Genomic DNA, 15,288 nt, shown 5'->3' with positions numbered 1-15,288 from the left:
TTCCTGAAGCCTAGTACAAGTTTGGTGTAAAACTTAACTGTTGAGTCTAAGGGTTAGTATGAAGAAAAACTAAATAAAAATTAAATTAGGTGATTATTTATGAGCCAGGGGACTATGACCGTAGGAGGAAGGACCGGGCTGTGTGAACTTAGCATATCAGAATTCAAATTCGAGGAGAATGACCACAGTTTTGCTTGCATCCAACCTAGTTCGAGAGTTCCTGATATGTAAGAAAAATCGTTCCGCTTATTGGGCCTTAAAAATTGATATTAAAAAAAATGATATGCTTACATCCGGGCGCATATCAACTGTTACGTCCGATCGTTTTAGTTTTGTTTGGGATGGATCTTACGTGAACAGGAGAGTGTGTGTCTCGATTTTTTGGGTCCAGGTCCACTTTTCACCTGGGACTCGAGACCAGTGCAAACTTGGAAATAGCGGTGGTTAATAATAACACGGGAAATTTGAGGATGATGTTTTACTCGAAGAGGGATTTGGTTTTATATGCTTGTCTCCTCGGATCTGATTTATTGATTTGCTTATAATCGGGAAAATTAGGTTTAAACTCTACTGGAATTTTATATAAAAATCGAATTTACTCGTAAGAATCACTTGGTTCTTGAGATAACTACAGCCGGGTTAAGCGAGTTTCTCAATAGCCGCCTGATTCATAAGGAAAATCTAGAGGAAAACGAACATCAGCCGGTTAAAGCGAGTTCGTTTTGACACAGACTTTTCCTTTTGAATAAATTTGAAATTGGTAAAATTGAAGAATTAATTATTGGAAACAAGGGTGAATTTTGAATGAATACGTGGTTATATTTCCCGAATAAAATATGAAATACAAAATTTATAACATAAAAATACTAACTAACAGTTGATCAAAAAAAAACTCAAGTTAGAATCGGGAGTGGAATGAATTGGGGAAGTAAGAATTTTGGAAAGAGTGGAGAATGTATGAGAATAACACCTTGCTCGAATTGATTTGGAATTGGAGAAGATGGTGCGAACTGCACTGGTGGACTTCCGATTCAACTTTTTAGAAAACTGGACTGAAGTTAAGTTTTTGGTGGATGAGTTAAGTGAGTGAGTTTTTGTCTGATACTTTTTGGTCTGTGACTGAGTCTTGTGTTGCGAGTCTTGTAACTGTTTGTCCGGAACTGTTTCTTGTGACTGCAACTATGTAACTGAGACTGGAACTGTAACTGTATATCTGTATATCTGGAACTGTGATTTTTGTTGCGAGTCTTGTAACTGTTTGTCCGGAACTGTGTAACTATGAACTGAGATTTTTTAGTCGAGTTCCAGTTTTTATACCAAGATTTTGAGGGCGGTGTTTTGTAAATTTCTACAATTGGTTAGAATTTTCTTTTGGGGGTTCTTCCAATCGTGTGTGTTTATCTATTTTGTTCAAAATGTGTAAAATATCCCATTGGTTGAGTTTTTCTCCCACTTGGGCCTGGTTATGCTGGGGTAGTTTTCTGGGGTACAAACACTTGAGTTTTATGACTATCTTCGAGAAATTGTTCGGTTTTTGAAAGTTTACTATTATTTAATGAACAAACTGGATTTTTACCAACTCCGAAATGGAAAATTCTTAGTAAATTTGAATCATTGATTTGTGTTTTTGAACGAACCTTCTATCATGTTTTTTACGGATTTTATATTATAAGATTGAAATTTGACTGAATTCTTTCAATTTAACAAGTGTAACGAGTGTGTGATAATGTTTTATTAACGCGGAGACGGTTTAAAATTGTTCATTAGTAAATGTTAAAAATTGGTTCTTAATAATTGAAGCAATATATGAAGCTAATGGAATATTTCGAACTCGGAGTGGTTTACAATATGAAGAAAAGGGTCTTGGCTTGAAAATGTGCGTGCGGACCAGGGATTTGTTTAGACTATTCTAGGGTTTTACGACCGACTCTCCAGATTCCACATCTGCAAGATCTCAGGTTCAAATGGTCATCTCTGGGACCTTTGTTTAGTTAAAATCTAGGGGATATTAAAAATTTTGAATTTAGGAGTCCCGTGGGACGTAACACAACATCAAAATAAGGGCATCAAAAAGGTGTTATTTTAAAGTTCTCGAAGAGTTCTACAGTTCCCTATACTTTTTATAAATAGTTCAGGCGCGGTCGATTTTTTTGAACAATTTTTTCAACAATTTATCAGCATCGCATCGCGAAAATCGTGATATGCATACCTGTACCTCAATAGCGATGTAGCAATACACTACATCGCAACCTCAATTCATAATTTCGCTCAATTTCATTAACGCGATTTCGGATTTGCACAAAAATCAATAGGCTCCGAACGCGTGATGACAAGAACCTTTGTATCCAATTTGACCGAGCGGGAACTATGTTCGGGCAGTATGGATCTGGGCAGAACTCTCCCGAAACTAGCGAGAACTCGCAAGAAAAAGAATGAGTGAATCAGCATATCACGATTTTCACGACCCTGAAGTTGTATTCATCTGTAGATCTGATTATTCAGCAATTAATTGCAAGCGATCGGTTGGACTCACAGCAGCGAATGGGAGCGCATCGGAAACGTCAAGCGATTTTTCGATGGCGCTTTTTTGATTTCGAAAAATTCGACGACGGGGGTAGTTACCCCCCTCGACAAAGTTTGGCAATTAATTGCAAGCGATCGGTTGAACTCACAGCAGCAAGTCCCTATATCTCGGAAACGAGAAATAACACATCTCTGGAACTTACTCTATCGCTTCGGAGAGTCAGGGGGAAGCCATGGAATTTTTTTCAGATTTTTTAACGGTGTCGATCATCGCGAAAATGACTCGTGAATGCCGCCGCGGAGCGTCCGCCAAGTAGCGTCCGTAAAGAGTAGATAGGGTCTCTGTCGCTCGGCGCGCGTCATTACGCGCATAGGCTTGTTAGACGAGCTCAAATTTACGCGCGCCGCCAACTTTGATGAGCTTTTACTCGAAAACGAAGCCGAACCCACCTCTGAAATTAATTCACAGGCTGTAGTGTAGTTCAAAGTATATGTCAGCATTTTTTTTTTAATTTTTCGGTGCTATCCGTCAGTGTTTTAAAAATCATTAAAAAATTTATTGTCAAATAACCAAATGATAAATAAACTTTTCCGGCACCATTTATTTTTTTTTCTAAATCTTTGGCCTTATCCGCGTAAATTCTGAAAAAAAAAATTGAATCCAACATCATTTTTGACGAAGTTATGATTTTTTGAAGAAACCGCCTCTCAATTTTTCGATTGTTCATAATAAATCGAAATTTGCACTAATTCGAAAATCCTTTGGCACAAAAATCTAACTCCCCATGGACAATCGACATGCCAAATTAAAAAATATCTGAGTGGTGACTGATCCGGTTCACGTGGAATGGCCCATATCAGGAACTCTTGAACTAGCAAGGAGACGGCATAGGTTGGATGTCGCGAATCGGGTTCTTCTTTCGCGTGGTGAAAGCTGGAGACCTCCGAAGCAACGTAGTTTTTGACTTTTGATCCAATGGGCCTTAGTTCCTGAGATATCGCGAGTTGAAAATTTGGGAATTATGGGCGGAGCCAAGCCGGTTCCGGCTGGCGGGTACACCACATTGAGCGTTATGTGTCTAAACAAGAGCGGTCGTAGCCCATACGGCAAAACGACGGACAGGTACGCTGAACGTTTATGGTTCGCGTCCCTGTACTTTTTTTTTTTTAATGCATTTTTTTTTTTTTCTTTTATCTCTGATGAGATTTTGCATGTGCAGGTAAATAATATACATGAAATACTTTGTTCCATAGAAAAATCAGGTGGGACGGGGTATGCGATATTCCGGGTATTCACGTGTTATAGAAAACCCTGCAGGTGGGAAAGGGTATGCAATAGTAAGTGCGATGTAAGCTACCATGCACGATTTCTTTCAAGCGTTGCAAGATACCGGAAACTGGTATGTATGTCACTGTATCAGGCTCATGTTCTGAATGTGATTGTATATTTTCCGGCAGTGTTATGAACAAACCTTCCCCTCTGTCATCCGTCATTATGGATTGTTCGGTTGATAATTTTGATCCAGCCGTAAAACATAGTAAAAAACGTCAATTGAAAGGACGTCGACGAATCGCAGTAGCCAAAGCTTTGACCGAAAACCATCAACTGGCATGCACCTGGCGTCAAAATGAGACAGACAAAATAATGACATTCGATGATCTGGAACCGCCTGAATTTGCCAAAACTTGGTACGTTACGGAAGGCCAAGCAAGAACGAAAGGATAAGATTTTGGGACTCGGTCAAGGAGTTGATCCTATAGAAAATATACGTAGGATGAAGTTCGAGAATCATCTAGGCTCTATCCACCTGATCGCATGAGAGCCATTTTTTGTTCACTACTCGACATCAGAACAAATCGCTACCCATGTTCTGTATCATGACCGCATTTTTATCGACTCTACAGGCTCACTTGTCAAGAAACTGAAACAACCAAATCACATATTTAGCAGGTCAGACCAGGAGCTGGAAATAACGGACACAATGACACGAAATGGCGATAATTTACATCTGGAGATGCAGAAAGAGTGGCCGCGGATGCAGGACGCAAGGGCGGAATTAGATCGGCAAAGAGCAGATTTTGCGGAAGAGCAGCCACTACTGACTTGTCAGTCACGCAGGTTGTCCTTGGACACACCAGTGAATTTAGAATCATTAGTCATAAGCAAGGTAGTTGTGCCATAGGGTTCTACTAACCACAAAATCATATAAAATTTGTAAATCCATGTATTTCTAGGCAAAGCGCCAATACATCATATTAGATACACTGGCTATCCGTCTTGGGTAGACCAGTGAACTTACAATCAGTTTCAAACACAATATGCCAAAGGGTATCTAGATAAAATACAAGCCTTACAGAGAATCTCTACACTGAAAGAAATGACTGAGGTTCAGGAGCAATATTTATCTGGCTGGACAATTCTTGCTATGGTCGACAGAAAATTTTTGTCATGCCACTCTTCTGTTCGTTGTATTTGCAAACATATAACGTGTTGTTACCGATACGATTATTGCTGATAGCATGTGCCCAGCGCAACAATACATTGGATGACCAGAGTAATATGCAAAAAACTGATTCAGGCAGAATGACTTATTTCTGATCTAACACCACAAAGATATTGTGTGGGAAGCATTCCTAATCCTCTCACAAATATATTCATTTCGTACCGAGACGATTTAATGTGTGTTTGCATCAAAAATTACGTATCATCAAAATCAAAAACTATATCATATTACTCGAAGAATATCTTCCACTCAATACACTACGGATCGCATAGCTGAATCAGCTATATTTAATATATTTAACCCGGGTGCATATACGTAGCCCATCCAACTATACGCTCTATTCGATTTGTACTTCCATTGTATACGTAGCATAGCTATACGCGTACCTAAATACACGTATGGTTGTACCAGCCATACGTCTGACTACCCTTGCTATAGATATACCTGATCTTGTAGTAAGCGGCAAGACTGTTGCCGAATATTCGTATACGTCCTCCCCTCCCTTGAAAAAAGTGTCGGGAATCGGCTTTTAATTAGTTTTAGCGCGTCGGGACTGGATACGGTTGTGTAGTTGAAGCGTTCCTTACGAAGCATAGTTGTAGCTGATTTAATTATCACAGGTATGTATTAATTCTATTTATCGTATTATTTGTCATTGAGCGGGTGAGTCAAGATTTGAGTTTACTGCTTATATTAATCCTAATCATTTGTGTGTAGATATAACAAATGTGGTTCGAACATTCTTGCAGAGGCTGTTTGCATAGGCGACGATGATGGGTTTCCAATTTTTGCGCTCGTCAAATACATAATTGAAGACACGAACGAGATATTATTTTTATATCAAGAATTACAGACTATGTTATCTCCTCATTTTGATGCATATCAAATTTGTTCGTACAACCTAAGTTGTGAATGTATAAATATAAGAAATATGTTGCACCACATGCCATTGCATGTGAACAAAATGTACGGCCAACGCTTCATAGTTTTACGTCACTATTTATAAAAATAACATACATAAGTTGCTACTATCCGAAATTAAAAGAAATAAAACTTCCCAAAAAGCGATTTATCGTCAGAAATTTTGAATTGACCTTTCTCCTTCCTTGCAAGTCAGATACATTCTGCACGCATTAACCCGAAATGCCAATTGACTTGACAGTTTAGTATCGCTGATGAGGCCAACAGGTTCTACACGCACTACCCAGAAGTGACTTTTGACACAATAGTCCAGCATTGCTGATGCAACCGTACAATATGCACGCACAAAACAAGACAGACATTTGACTCGATAGTTCGGTATTGCTGATACAACCATACAGTTTGCACGCGCTCACCAGAAGAGACATTTGCCCCGGTAGTCCGGTATTGCCGATACAACCATACAGTCTGCACGCACGAACCAGAAGAGACATAGCCACCATGGCAAAATATTGTTTATCTGAACACCACCATACGGCAGTTACTGCTATCAGCCATATGGAAAAGGCCCGATGTAACAATAATAAAATTCTTACTTCAGCTATTCGAGCTCAACCATAATAGTGAAGGTGTCGCAGGCCTATTTCTGGTCGTCACTATATCAGCAAACTATTCTAGCTGATGCGACCAGAATTATTGCTGTGCCCCAAACAAATTTCTTACAGTGTGCTACTTAGTTTAGTTTATATTTAATTTTACGTTATTCTTGTCAGCAATATTGTCATTAGACCAACAGTATTTTTGAATTACATGACCTTACTACATTAAAATCTGTTAAATATCTTTTCGCTATCCTCCCCCCCTCTCATGAGACTGGTGTAGGATAGAGACAGCTTCGGCAGATCAAACCCCTCTTGTGTATGGCCCTGATAGTGTAATAGCTACCCGAGTCCAAGGACAGAGCGGCAAGTAAAACCCACATCTGGAGCTTAGCCATCCCATATTCCAAACTCAGGAGACGGCTCTGGCAGCGTAAAAACCTGACCCGAGTCCGTAATAAGGATTCAAATTGCAACTGCACCCTAACAAATAGCCCCGAAACTCCTAGAGAGCTCAAAGTAAATTCATAGGAGCAAACGACTCACACTTACTTAACTTTCGCGATATCAACATCAAGAAAAAAGTAACAATATATTAAAGTAAGAATTGGCCGGAAAACAATTCCCGCGCCAGCTGAAACCGGCAGTTAAATTACTTGTTTAGCGGAGACATTTTTCAATGAGTCAGCTAAAGCGAACAGATACAATGAACTACCCGTTCACAATGTTATTGTAACAACTGCCATCGGAAAAAGGCCCACCGCTGTGAAACGTCAAGCGTTCAATCTTCAGTCAACGCGTCAAGTGTGGGTTGAAACCTTCATAGGCGAACAAAGTGTATCCCACCCATTCCTTGTCATACTCGGTTTGATGGAACAAATCATCTTAGGAAATGACTGGATTGGCCGAAATCAAGTAGTCCTCGATTACGAGCGTCGAATGGTTGCGATAAATCGAATTTGGTACGGGAAGGGAATGGTATCGTTTGGGCGAGGATCCGTCGAAAAGGTGCTTTCTGAGACACGGGGTCAGTTGATGCACTTTACCTTGGCGAGAACTCGTCAAGGTAACCATCAAATGTACAGATAGTAGTATCTACTGATAATTTTGTTAGTAAGAAAGAAAATACGGACGTGAGGATTGATTCTTCGAATACATCAGAGTTTGACGATGTTATAGCAATACTCATAGCGGTACATCAAATCCTTCACGTAACGTCATAATCACTGAAAAAATGCATGGCAAGTTCGAAACAGGGAATATGTTGTAGGTGTCGAACGTGAAAATGGCCAAATAATTGTGAGTATGTGTGCGAGAACCGCCTGTTACCGGGTAGGGATTAGAATAAGGATATGTATGGACTGTGACGGCGAATTTTACCCCGGGCGGGTTTTACCCGGGAATTCAAAAAACCAAACTCAAACTCAAGAAACCCAAAACACACTAAACTTCTAATCGCAAAACCTCAAAGACTCAAAAAAGCTCAAAACTCAAAAGATCTCAAAATTACGGGAGTTGGACGCCAGACGTTTTACGTCGTTTTTCTCTAGAACCTAAAAACCAAATAAAATATCCGATCGACGGCAGGATCCAACGGCTCGGCTGGCTAGGCTCAGGGACATCCGCGAACTGGTAGAGTGGCGTGGATTAGGCAACAATCAATTGAGGGCGAAACACAACAAAATCGAAAATTCCACAGGAAAGCAACAATAGAAAGACCTTCAAGCGGCCGTAGTCCATATATTTAATGAAGCGAGAGTATAAAGAAGGAGAAACCAATGCAATAGCGGGAGTTACAAAATAGAAATCGGGAGGTGCCACATCATTTCTTAAATTAGCTCTTTCGGGGAACAAAAGTCCTTATTACTAATTAATTATTCTGTACGCGGGAGAGGCAATCCGGGAGTACAACTGATAGAATTTACAGAAGAAGTTCAACGGGAGGTCCAGCTCCAGAGAAATAATGGGAGCGATATTCAAACAATAGTTCGGGAGAAGAGAATTACGCGACTTTACGCGACTCCGCGGCTACACCGCACTGACACGACTATATTTTAGCCAACGCGACCTACTCACATCAGTTCATTATAATAACGGGGTTCAAATACAATAAGCGCAAAATACCAAATACTAAGCCAAAAGCGGGAGAAACTACAGAGCAATTATGCCAAACTTAACTTGACTTAACACCATGCAAGAAATGCAATTCGATTACTTAACCATAGATATATTCAATATATCTATGACTTAACTAACCATGCAGTATTGTTTGCTATCAAATTTTATTCTATATTTTCCCTAAAGCACTCCAAAGGGTCAAAACTTCCTACATGCCACGTGCCGAACTTTAATTTAAATTCTAAGTTCCCTTTTTTCGGGAGATTATAATTTCACTAAATCACACAAAATTAAGACTGTCGATCCACTACGGAGTTACCACTGCCCTCTAAATGTCCAACTAACCCAAACAATCCATAAAATAATCCAAGGAGCTACCTGGAGGATTCACTGGTCCGGTAGCTGAAAATCTACAATACCTAACTAAAATTGACGTGGTAACTTCGCGGCCGTTACAAAATAAGTGAAAACGTTACCATGTGGTCTGGGAGGGTTCGTCGCAACTGACTCTCATTTATAACCAAAATACCAAAAGGTTCGGCAGGGCACGAACCAATTACGTTACAGAATCCTTGTACAATTTTACGGGAGGAAATACTAAAGTAACGAAAGCAAAACTAAATTAAGAACGGGAGCAAACTTAAAACGTGAGGGCACGTTGACGGTGGCGTGCAGAGTAGAACCATAGATATATTGAACAGTTCAATATATCTATGGTAGAACGATCGGACCGTCTTCATCTTCCTCGTACGGCCTTGCCGACGCTGATTGGTGGTGCCCCTTCCGCAATTAGGTCGCCTTTCCGGTGTCACAGGCTGATCCCTTATGACCTAATTGTTTCGGCGACTTTGCATTCTCTGATTCCAATCCGAATTCCGCTCTTCTGGATACTTTTCCGTGGCGTCACCTACCCATTTCGCTCTCCCCGCTGTCTCCGCTCTCGTTCCTCTGAGGGGCGCCAAGCGTCAGGGCCATCCCGGAAGCCTACACAATCCCTCGGGAGTCCCGGAAGAAGGGCTGGCATCCCCGCATTGGTCACCTTCACCCACGGGAAGACGTGTTATTGGTGCTGGGCTCACCTGCCTGCCTCGCTCACCGTAATTATTACCCTTTCGCAAAGCCCATCGCCTTCGGGAGTCGCCTCATCGTACTGCCTCGTGCGGGAGCCACCTCGGTTGTCGGGAGTTGTTTAAAATATGGTCCAGCGCCAGGCTGGGAAGTTGTGGGGCGCTGGTAGCGCTTCTCAGTCCACGCTGCCCTATACGCCGCCTCCACAGCATCCGTGAAGTCATCGGGAGCACACCATCGTCCACCTCCTTTCGGGAGAATCACACGTAGGCCGTGCGTCCTTATACGCCGGTAGTGAAGTGGCAGCGGGAGTGGACTTGGTATCGTCAGAAATGATTCCTGAGCGGTTTCCTAGCCGCAACCAGGGATCTCTGGGAGTAGTTTTTGGTATGGCGAGCGACGCCAGGAGTTTCGCCATCGAGGGGACCTTCGGGAGCGTCGTAGCTGATGGTCAGCAAGGCGGAATCCTCTCGTTCCGTCGTCCTCAGTGTCGGGATATGATAAAATATGTACAAAAAATCACACTAAATTACTCAACAATTCTTACAACTTAACAATTTGCCTTAGGAGTGCTCTACTGCGCTTTTTTGGGAGGTTTTCCCTACATGTTCCTAGATTTTGAAGCCTTGGTAACGGGCGGTGCAAAACGCCACGTTACAGGACAAACAAGGACAGTGCTCGGCCAGACGTCGACGAATAAAGATGTATTCATATATTGAAATATTTTGTAAAGGTCGACTGCCCCAAACCCCTCGTTCTGAGGGACTTTTATGGAGGGTCACCCCAGAGGAAAAATCCGAGAAGTCGCCCACACTGACCCCCGATCTTTAGAAATATATTTAATTAATTAAGGATGATTACGGCAACTCGTGTCGCAATCCAGCCCCGGAAAATGGGTGCCACTAATTGTAAGAGAAATATGCAGCTCTTAGTCTGCTGTCCGACTAGTTGTATAACGAGAGTACGAGAGATGGACGGGAGAAAAACCGCACAGGGCGTTGGTCCTTGCTGTGTACTGTAAGATATCCTACATATTATCTTAGTTTACTGGACCCTCACAATCCCAAGTGCTAGATCTACGTGAAATGATACGATGTGACATATGACGTACCAGGGCTAGGTAATAAGAGATTAAATAATCACTTAGCCGTCTTTTCCGCTAAGTTTAGTGCTGTTGAGTAGACACGCCGGATTTATGATTTTTATTTCCTATACTACTTTAATTGATTGACTGATATTTTATCAATTTATATTTTGGATCGTTAGTCTTTATCGTTATTGCCTTATAGTAATTTGATTTGTAATACGCGCTACGGAGTGAGCCAATAAAAAGTGGGCACAATGTTATGGCGGACCCCCTCCCTCTCTGGCTTCATACCCCTCGTTCATACACTAAGCTTCTGCTTCGTCCCTATATTTCCTATGTCCGTGCTTGGCAGTTGTATCCTATAGCCAGTGACTTTATGTTTTACTGTCACAATTTAAAGGCCTTGATCCTTATTTTCCGAAACCCACCTAGACCATTCCTACAAATGGTGGCTCAACCGGGATCGCTGTGGAAGTGCAAGTGAAAAGTTAAACCGACGAAAAGCGCAGTGACGAACCACACAACCAAAGATCTCAACGAATTTACCGTGCTAGAGCCGAAAGAAAAGTTGAGAGGACTTCGTGAAAATACCTCCGGAACAAAAGCGGAATTAATCGCGAAGCTAACGGCGACCGATCCATCCGGCGCGTGGGCACGAGCGGCACCTAGCGAACCCGCTTATAATAACGGCGATATCGAAAACGAGAATAACATGGCGGAGGCAGAAAAAAAAGAACGGGGCGACGCGTTTGTGCGTAAATTACAGACAGATCGATAAGAGCCATAAGTTTGATGTAGTTGTGGGCTTCACTCTGTACGGGCACACTCGAACTTGACTAATGCGGTGGTGAGCTGAGGCGACCTCTCTTTAGGGCCAATAGAAACCAGGTCAATAAAAAAGGCGGGCAGTTTGAAGTTTAACTGTACCCATAGTTTGTTGTGTGGGCGCATATTATCGTTGGATACTAACACATAATAATGCTAAGGACGAATTCATCTGCTTGTGAGGTCAGACGAACGATCAGGAAGGCAAAGTGTAGGTGTCGAATGTGAGAATGGCCAAACAATTGTGGGGTGTCCTCCTTTTTACCATCCTACTACAGTTCAGAAGTGGGATTCCATGCAGTTTGTGAACATTTAAGTGATATTTTGAAAATTTCTCCCCGTGATCACGCCCAAAGAGCGTGGCGAAGAGTGCGGTCGTTTTGCGTCGGCGAAGAAAACCCCCCCGTGTCCAATAACGAACTTTCTTTTATTTATATTCCTGTGTGTCCGCAAAAAGCGCGGCGGTAAGAAGCAACGGTGGAGAAAATACTCCCTGTGACCGTTAAAATTTTAATCGGCTACGGTGACTCCCTGTGACCACGTGGTGGAGCGAGATAAGCGTGGCGGGATCATCGGCAGTAGGATTAACGTCCAAATTTCAAGAGAAGGATAGTACGTACATTGTTCAATGTAAGAAGTTGCGAGAAGCCTCGATATCGAAGAAATCGAAACCCCATTTCTTCTTGAAGTAATGGCCGAATAGGCAGACATGTTGGCAGAATTCCGGGCTGAACGTACGCAATACCAACGCGTTCTTGACAACGTGATGTCTCAGATGGCTCAAATGATGCATCTGGTTGGCGAGCGAGATAGAGAAATAGCAAATTTGAGAGTGTCGACCGATTAGCAGCAGGGAAACGCTCGAAACAACAGCAATACGAGCGACGAATCGGAAACAAACGTTAGGATCCCATACAACGAAATGGCCGCCCAATTACCAACGTTAGGTAGCGGGGAGGATGAAGACGTTATATGACCTCAACGATGACACGATCAAAATTCTGGCCACGAATAAATTCTCTCATGGAGTGCGCGAACGGTACGAGACGCAGCAATACATGTTCAAAGAGGACTGGAACAGATGTTCGGCAACTACGAGCATCCCGTGCGACTGTTAGAAAAAAGGAAGAGCGCAAAATGAGAAAAAGGAGAACGACTCGAAGACTACTGTTTGGACAAACTCAACCTGGCCAAAGAATCCAGGCTGAGGGATTCAGAGATCGTTTCCCGTGTTATCGATGGGATAGAAAATTTCAGCATCAAGACCCAACTAGTAACAGCCGGACACGTAACGCCATCAACGTTATTTCGAGATCTCCGGTTGTTATCCAGCGAATTGACCGGCTGGGAAAATATGAGAGGGCAGAGAAACGGAAGAGAGATCGACAACGTACGAAATATCAATAGGGGCGAGTTGAAGCGAAGAGTACATATCAAATGCGATTCGTCTAAGAGAGATAGACGTACCAGCGACAGATGCTTTTTTAGAAACAACGAAACCAAGCGTGGCCCACCTTCTTGATTCACATGCGGACGACCGGGACATATCATCCCGATTCTGCACCGATCCGACCGCACCTGGACCATCGTCGAGACCGGCAGTGACGCGTATTCAAACTCTAAACTACCCGAGATGAGTTTCAAGATACCACAAGAAAGTGGAGGTGCAAGAAGGGACACGCTTTCGGCGCTCATTGACACGGGCAGTACGCTCAATTTCATTAAGGAAGGTTGTATGCCCAAAGTTTTTATACGTAGCATAAGCGACCAATCCAGACTACTCAAAGGTTTTGGAAACTCGCATACATCTAGCTCTGAGGTTTTAGAGTATGAGGGTGAAATTGACAAAGGGATCTATAAAATTCCTGCCACTGTATAGTACCCGATGACTCGTTCGATGCCGATCAGGTCGTTGGACAAGCATTTTTGGACTCCGTCGACTGGTCAGTCAAGGGCAACGACATCACCTTCCAGCAAAAAGAGGATCTACCAGCCCAGTAAGCAGAGATGATGATGATCAGCGTACAAGTGGAAGCTACGGGACCGGAGGTACAGAAAATGGATTGTGGCACAGATGTGACAGCGCTGCAAAGGGAACAGCTGATTGAAAAAAAAATTGACGGACGTATTGGCAAACGTAAGCCTGACGTACAGGTACGTGAACTTCCAGTCGCGCTGAAAATAGAATCAAAAGTAGACAAGCCGATCGGATAAACGCCGCGAAGATTAGCCCACCACGAGTTGCATGCTGTGGAGCACATACTCGAAGAATATATCTTCAAGATGGCGTAATCCGACCGAGTAATTCGGAATACTCGAGCCCGATAGTTTTGGTGCCTAAAAAAACGAGAGAATATATAATGTGCGTCGATTACAGAGAGCTAAACAAAATAACAGTCAAGGATAGTTTCCCCCTACCACAGATCGATGACTTGATCAGCGATCCGCGTATTATACTACAATCGATTTGAAGAATGGATTCTTTCACATGCCAATCGAGGAGCGGTCTGTCTGTCAAGTACACGTCGTTTGTTCTGCCGGGCGGCTAATATGGATTCTTGAAAATGCCGTTTTGGGTTAGGGCCATTCCACGTGAACCGGATCAGTCACCACTCAGATATTTTTTTAATTTGGCATGTCGATTGTCCATGGGGAGTTATATTTTTGTGCCAAAGGATTTTTGAATTAGTGCAATTTTCGATTTATTATAAACACTCGAAAAATTGAGAGGCGGTTTCTTCAAAAAATCATAACTTTGTCCAAAATGATGTAGGATTCAATTTTTTTTTGTTAAATTTACGCGGATGAGGCCATAGATTTGGAAAAAAATAAATGGTGCCGGGAAAGTTTAATTATCATTTATTTATTTGACAATGAATTTTTAAATGATTTTTAAAACACTGACGGATAGCACCGAAAAATTAAAAAAAAAATGCTGACATATACTTTGAACTATACTACAGCCTGTGAAATAAATTCAGAGATGCATTCAGCTTCGTTTTCGAGTAAAAAATCATCAAAGTCGGCGGCGCGCGTGAATTCGAGCTCGTCGACGCCTATGCGCGTAATGACGCGCGTTGAGCAACAGAGAATACCCTGTCTACTCTCCGCGGTCGCTACTTGGTGGACGCTCCGCAGCGGCATTCGCGGGTCATTTTCACGATGATCGACACCGTTTAAAAATCTGAAAAAAATACCATAGCTTCCCCACGATACGGCGAAGCGATAGAGTAAGTTCCAGAGATGTGTTATTTCTGGTTATGTGTTATTCTCTGTCGCTCGACGCGCGTCATCACGCGCAAAGGCGTCGACGAGCTCGAATTCACGCGCGCCGCCAACTTTGATGATTTTTTACTCGAAAACGAAGCCGAACGCATCTCTGAAATTAATTTACAGGCTGTGATATAGTTCAGAGTATATGTCAGTATTTTTTTTTAATTTTTCGGTGCTATCCGTCAGTGTTTTAAAAATCATTTAAAAATTCATTGTCAAATAAACAAATGATAAATAAACTTTTCTGGCAACATTTATTTTTTTTCCAAATCTATGGCCTCATCCGCGTAAATTTAAAAAAAAAAAAATTGAATCCAACATCATTTTTGACGAAGTTATGATTTTTTGAAGAAACCGCCTCTCAATTTTT

Source organism: Athalia rosae, chromosome 6, assembly GCF_917208135.1.
Source record: "Athalia rosae chromosome 6, iyAthRosa1.1, whole genome shotgun sequence".
NCBI lineage: Eukaryota > Metazoa > Arthropoda > Insecta > Hymenoptera > Athaliidae > Athalia > Athalia rosae.
The sequence above is the reverse complement of the archived record's forward strand: the minus strand, read 5'-3'. Positions refer to the sequence as shown.